Genomic DNA, 7774 nt, shown 5'->3' with positions numbered 1-7774 from the left:
CATCATTACCTAAGGTAACCTGCTTGGCACCTCCATGCTGCACCGTGTCTTTGAGGACACACAAATGGGGATCTTCATACTGCCGATCTCGGATACGCTCCAATAATGAAGAACGAACGACTGTGCAAGCTAACACACGGCGGAGCTCAGAAACATCCAACCTCACGAACTGATTGGCCAAAGCCTAAACATCCAAAGCAAGCGGTCTCTCACCGACTAGAATATAAGCAAGACTGCCTATACTGGCTGACTTCCTACTCAAAGCATCGGCCACCACATTGGACTTTCCCAGATGATATAAGATATTGATATCATAATCTTTCAACAATTCCAACCACCTTCTCTGTCTCAAATTCAACTCCTTTTGCTTGAACAAATACTGAAGACTTTTTGTGATTCATGAACACCTCACATGCCACGCCATACAAATAATGCCTCCAAATCTTCAATGCGTGAACAATGGCTGCCAACTCTAAATCATGAACCGGATAGTTTTTCTCATGAATCTTCAACTGCTGAGAAGCATAGGTAATGACCTTGCCACCCTACATCAACACTTCACCAAGTCCAATACGAGATGCATCACAATAGACTGTATAACGCCCTGAACCTGTGGGCAAAACCAACACCGGTGCCGTAGTCAGAGCTGTCTTGAGCTTTTGAAAGCTCGCCTCACACTCGTCCGACCATCTGAACTAAGCACCTTCCTGGGTCAACCTGGTCATCGGGGCTACGATAGATGAGAAGCCCTCCACGAATTGATGATAGTAGCCTGCCAATCCCAAGAAACTCTGAATCTCTGTAGCTGATGCTAGTCTAGGCCAGTTCTTGACTGCCTCAATCTTCTTCGGATCAACATGAATACCCTCTGCTGATACAACATAACCTAGAAATGCACTGAACTCAACCAGAACTCACACTTCGAGAACTTAGCATATAACTGACTATCCCTCAGAGTCTGAAGAACTACCCTGAGATGCTGCTCGTGCTCCTCCTGGCTGCGGGAATATATCAAGATTTCTCAATGAAGACTATCACGAATGAGTCCAAATAAGGCCTAAACACTCGGTTCATCAAATCCATAAAAGTTGTTGGGGCATTTGTCAACCCGAATGACATAACTAGGAACTCATAATGCCCGTACCGAGTGCGGAAAGTTGTCTTAGGGACATAAGATACCCTAATCCTCAATTGATGGTAGCCATATCTCAAGTCAATCTTTGATAATACCTTGACACCCTGAAGCTGATCAAACAAATCATCAATCCTCGGCAACAGATACTTATTCTTGATTGTAACCTTGTTCAACTACTGGTAATCAATACACATTCTCATCGACCCATCCTTCTTCTTAACAACAACACCGGTGCACCCCAAGGCAAAACACTAGGCCTAATGAAACCTTTTTCAAGCAAGTCTTGCAACTGCTCCTTCAACTCTTTCAATTCAGGCGGAGCCATACGATACGACGGGATAGAAACGGGCTGAGTGCCCGGAGCCAAATCAATGCAAAATTCAATATCCTTGTCAGGTGGCATACCTGACAGGTCTGAAAGAAATACCTCAGGGAACTCACGAACAACGGGCACAGAATTAATAGAATTGACTTCAGCACTAGAATCACGGACATATGCCAAATAGGCCAAACACCCCTTCTCGATCATACGCCGAGCCTTCACATAAGAGATAACGCTACGGGTAGAATGACCAGGAGTCCCTCTCTACTCTAAACGAGGCAAACCCGGTAAAGCTAAGGTCATAGTCTTGGCATGACAGTCCAAGATAGCGTGGTAAGGTGATAACCAGTCCATCCCCAATATAACATCGAAATCGACCATGTCCAGAAGCAACAAATCTACTCGAGTCTCAAGACCCCCAATCACAACTACACAAGAGCGATGGACTCGATCTACCACAATAGAATCACCCACCGGGGTAGACACATAAACAGGAACACTCAATAAATCACTAGGCATGACCAGATACGATGCAAAATAAGATGACATATACGAGTATGTAGACCCTGGATCAAATAACACTGAAGCGTCTCTATCACAAACCAGAACCATACCTGTAATAACTGCATCTGAAGCCTCAACCTCGGGCCTGGCTGGAAGAGCATAACATCGGGGCTGGGGCCCACCACGCTGGACTACATCTCTAGGACAGCCTACAGCTGGTTGGCCTCCACCTCTAGCGGTCTGAGCTCCAACTCTAGCACCTCTACCTCCACCTCTAGCACCTCTACCTCCACCTCTAGCTGGCTGGGCGGGCTGTGGAACACCTGGTGCTTGAACCATGGCACGGGAACCCTGATGCTGAGAGTTCCTCGGTGCTCGAGGGCAAAACCTAGCAATGTGACCCATGCTACCACAAGTGTAGCAAGCCCTCGGCTGCTGAGACTGCTGAGCCTGTTGACCTGAATGACCACCCCGAAAACTCTGAAGCGGCGGTGCACTGATAGGAGCAGGTGGTACACTGTAGGACTACTAATCAGAATACTGCATCTGGGGAACACGACCACCTGAAGTACCGTGAGAAACTAGGAGCGCTAACTGAAAGGGCCTAGGAGAATGGCCTCTACTATACGAATCTCTACCTCCATATGAGGTACCACTGAATCGGCCTGAATGATGGGGCCTCTTATCTGACCCATAACCACCTCCCTAAGACAGAACCATCTCCACTCTCTTGGCCACATTGGCCACCTCCTGAAAAGTAATCTCACTCCCAGCCTCCCTAGCCATCTGAAGATGAATCGGCTGAATAAGACCGTTAATAAACCTCCTCACCCTCTCTCTCTCGGTGGGAAGTATGATGATAGCATGGCGAGCCAAATCGATGAACCTCGTCTCATATTGGGTAACAGTCATGGAACCCTCTGGAGACGCTCAAATTACCTCCGATAGGCCTCTCTCTGAGTAATGGGGAGAAAGTTCTCTAGAAATAGCTGTGCAAACTGCTCCCAAGTCAAGGCTAGCAATCCGGCTGGTGTAGCCAAGCAATAATCTCTCCACCAAGTCTTGGCAGATCCAGACAAGCGAAAAGTGGCAAAATTGACCCCATTGGTCTAACATATCCCCATGTTCCTAAGAACCTCGTGACAGCTGTCTAGATAATCCTGGGGATCCTCAATAGATGCACCGCTGAAAGTAGTAGTGAAGAGCTTGGTGAACCTATCCAACCTCCAAAAAGCATCGGCAGACATAGCTGCTCCATCACTGGTCTGAGCTACCACACCCGGCTGAACTGCTCTAACTGGCTGAACCGCTGGAGTCTGAATCTAGGGAGCTGCATGCTCCAGAGTGCGAGTAGCAGGAGTCATGGCTCCTCCTCCAGCCTGATAGACGACTGGTGCTACAGGAAGCAAGCCTACCCGGGTGACACTCTCCATGAGGCCCACTAGACGGACCAGAGCATCCTGAAGAACTAGGGTAGCAATAAACCCCTTTGGGACCTGAGTTGGGCCCACCGGAACTACTGGGGCTGGAACCTCATCATCAAAGTCAACCTGAGGCTCCGCCACTGGTGCTGCTACTCAAGGTTGAGCTTTGCCCCTACCTCGGCCTCTACCACGGCCTCGACCTCGCCCTCTGCCCCTCGTGGGAGCTGCTGCTGGGGGCTCGGGCTGCTGAGCGGTGGATGAGGAAGCGCGTGTCCTCGCCATCTGCGGAAGAATAGAGTAGAAGTTCAATTAGCATTGAGAAACAAAACCGCACGATGAGAAAGAACAAATGTGAAGTTTTCCTAACTCTGTAGCCTCTGAGGGATAAATACAGACGTCTCCGTACCGATCCCACAGACTCTACAAGCTTGTCTATGAACTGTGAGACCCATGTAACCTAGAGTTCTGATACCAACTTGTCACGCCCCGGATTTCCCACCCTCAGGAGTCATGATAGCGCCTACTAGTGAGAGCTAGACAAGCCAATCCTTAACTACTTACTTCATTATCAAATTACTTCTTTTAACAATTATAAGGCGATAACATGAAAAACTGAGGGACTTTAAATAACTAAGCGGAAAATAACAATTAAACATCTTAAATCTGCGTCTATTATAATTACTTAAGTCTCAACCACCCAAAACCTAGTGTCACAGTGTCACAGACTATCTAAGATCACTACATACAAAGTCTGAAGAAATAACAGTACATTGTTTCTGAATAAAAGGAAAATGAAACAGGAAATAGAGCTATGGGAGACGCCAGGGCCTGCGGACGCCTGCAGGTCTACCTTGGGTCTCCGGATGGACTGAAGGAAGCCTCCAACTACTGTCCAAAAGCTGCTCCGGGATCTGCACACAGTGTAGAGTGTAGTATCAGCACAACCGACCCCATGTGCTAGTAAGTGCCTAGCCTAACCTCGGCGAAGTAGTGACGAGGCTAGGACCAAACTATCAAATAAACCTATGCAGTTCAAATATATATACAGCGGAAAAGAAATACAGAGCTAACCAGTCAATATGGGAGGGGGAGCATGCTGTGGGGAAGATAACAATTCCAAATAGAAAGACATCAAGTAACGAAGGAAACAACATAACTCGAATATCAATAAAGAATCAGAAATCAATAAATGCACGACATCACCCTTCGTGCTTTTACTCTCTTCTTCACTAAGGCAATTATATAATAAAAATATGCATGGCACCACCCTTCGTGGTTTTACTCTCTTTCCTCACCATATAATCAATAATATCGGCACGGAATGGTACATCGTGCGGCAAGGCATCACCCTTCGTGCTTTTACTCTCTTTCCTCACCATATAATCAATAATATCGGCACGGAATGGTACATCGTGCGGCAGGGCTTCACCCTTCGTGCTTTACACTCTTTCCTCACAAATAAACAATACACGGCATCGCCCTTCGTGCTTTACACTCTTTCCTCAGTAATCAAGCAATACACGGCATCACCCTTCATGCTTTAATACTCTTCCTCACCCAAACAACACACACAAACAATGGGGCAAGAGAATGAACAAGATTATAATAGGAATTCCGGCAAGGGAACAACAATTCAACAATTAAGTCCCGGCAAGGGAGCAACATCCATAATATCAACGTCCCGGCAAGGGAGATAACCAAAAAGCAACAATATCCCGGCAAGGGAACAATTTAATAACTTCTTTCTCTTATTCACTTTTACTTCACAACTCACTTTACCACTTGAGAAAATGCTCTAAAGGGTTCAATCAACTCATATACTTTCACAATTCGTAATATAATTTGAGCCAATGCTCCTCGATGTTCAAAGGTCATAATTCCTTCCACAAACTTTTCACAACAAATAGAAATCACCTCTAAAGCACGGATAATACAACGAAGTCGTGAAAATCACAATATAAGACTCACGGGCATGCTTGACACCAACGTATAGATACTCGTCACCATGCCTATACGTCGTACTCAACAAGAAGCAAATAGCAAATAGGACACAACTCATAATCCCTCAAGCTAAGGTTAGACCAGACACTTACCTCGAACTTCCACGGCCAACTCAAGCCTCAAACACCCCCTTTCCTTTCGAATTTGGCTCCAAGACAATCGTATCTATACATAATCGACTTAATAACATCAATAAATGCTAAACAATCCAATTCCAATACCTAATTATAGCCTTCTAATCATTCTTCCCAAAAAGTCAAAAAATGACCCCGGGCCTGCTGGGTCAAAACACAAGGGTTGGAGCAAAACCCGATCACTCATTCACCCACGAGCCCGAATATATAATTTGTTTTCAAATCCGACCTCAAAACGAGGTCTAAATCACAAATAATCAAAAAGCCCTAACTCTACGCAAATTCCTAATTTTTTACCCTTAATTACATGATTTAAGCCTAGAAATCTAATGGGTATTAATGAAAATTGGAGAAAATGAGTCTAAGATTACATACCTATGAATTGGTGGTGAAATCCCCTTTCAAAAATCGCCCAATTTGGATTTGAGATGAAGAAGTTATGAAATTTGGGTTAAGTCCCGTAATATTACTGTTTCTGAACTTTTAAAATAACTAGGCAAAATTACTCTTCGCGTTCGCGATGGGTTAGGACTGCTAGGCCTTCGCGTTTGCGGAAGGCAGCTCGCGTTCGCGGAGAAGAAACTCGTTGAGCCTCACCTTCGCGTGCAATGGATCGCGTTCGCGTAGGTCAAATGCCCCACCCCCTGCCCAGGCTCAATTAGCTGCGTTCGCGTTGCCAGGACCGCGTTCGTGAAGGGTCCCCCCAGCGCCTCGCGTTCGCGACCTGGGCTGCGCGTTCACGTAGAAGGAATTTCCTTCAGCAAAGATTAACAACATCGCGTTCGCGATGGTTCTCCCGCGAACGCGAAGAAGGGCATACCAGAATACCAATAGCTGAAAAACCTGCAACTTTTCCTAAGTCCGAAACCTTCCGAAACACACCCGAGCCCTCGGGGCTCCAAACCAAACATACGTACTAACTCAAAAACATCATATGAACTTATCCGTGTGATCAAATTGCCAAAATAACATCATTAACATCGAATTAAACCTCAAAATCAAAGAATTATCTCAAACTTCTTAAAAAATCCGTTTTAGCAATTTAGGTCCGAATCACGTCAAATGACATCCGTTTCTCACCAAATTTCATAGAAACATCTTAAATCATATATAAGACCTGTACCGGGCGCCGGAATCAAAATACGGGCCCGATACCATCATGTTCTAATCCAATTTCATTTCAAATTCCTTTAAACAATTTCAGAAAATAATTTTCTTTAAAAATTCATTTCTCGGGCTTGGTATCTCGGAATTCGATTCCGGGCATACACCCAAGTCCTATATTTTTCTGCGGACCCTCCGGGACCGTCAAATTACAGGTCCGGGTCCATTTACCCAAAACGTTGACCAAAGTCAATTAATTCATTTTACATTCAAAATTTATCATTTTTCACAGATTTTCACATATAGGCTTTTCGGCTACACGTCCGGACTGCGCACAAAACTCGAGGTGACGCTATATGAGATTTTCAAGGCCTCAAAATACATAATTCAAGTTAAAAAAGGTCATCACAATTAGCCATTTAGATATTTGTAGGAAAAAGATAAATGAAATTTTTGCTTTCTTTTGAGTGGATGTTGTTGAAATAGATTGGGAACATTTTAAGGAACTTGAATATAAATTTTGGGATGATTTTGGTAGAGTTTTGAGGTAGGTTGAATTGAAAATTCGAAGTAGAAGATGAAGATGGAAAAAGATAATATGTGTATCACACCGTATATTATTTGTGTATCACATATGTATTAAATGTATATCACATGTATATGCTACATATGTGCGAGATACATACGTGATACATGTATCGTAGAAGAATTTTTTAAACCCAAACTACGAATTTTGATACCAAATCAGTCCAAATCACCTCCAATCTTACTCAAATTTTGTATATTGAATCATCTATATGTTTTCAATGAATTTCAACCATACCTATTGAAAATAGTCCCCTTTTTTGCTTAGGTTTTTGGAATCTTGTATTTTTTTCTTTGTATTTCATCACCTTGTTTGCTACATCATGCATGAAATTTTCTTTATGTCTTGCATCTAATGTTGCTGATAACGTTTAAAAATGTAGAAGGAGATCTTTGCTAGTGATTCTTGGAAGAAAGAATCCTTATTTGTATAAAAGAATCCTTATGTACTTGATTAGTTTCGGTAAGTCTGTAATTAATGGCTAAAAGTTGACAAATATGAGATTATTTTGGACATTTCCGTAGATTCTCTCTAAAAAAAATGTAGGCCAATATATGTTAGGAG

This window comes from Nicotiana tabacum, chromosome 7, assembly GCF_000715075.1.
Source record: "Nicotiana tabacum cultivar K326 chromosome 7, ASM71507v2, whole genome shotgun sequence".
Lineage (NCBI taxonomy): Eukaryota > Viridiplantae > Streptophyta > Magnoliopsida > Solanales > Solanaceae > Nicotiana > Nicotiana tabacum.
This window is presented reverse-complemented; position numbering follows the sequence as displayed.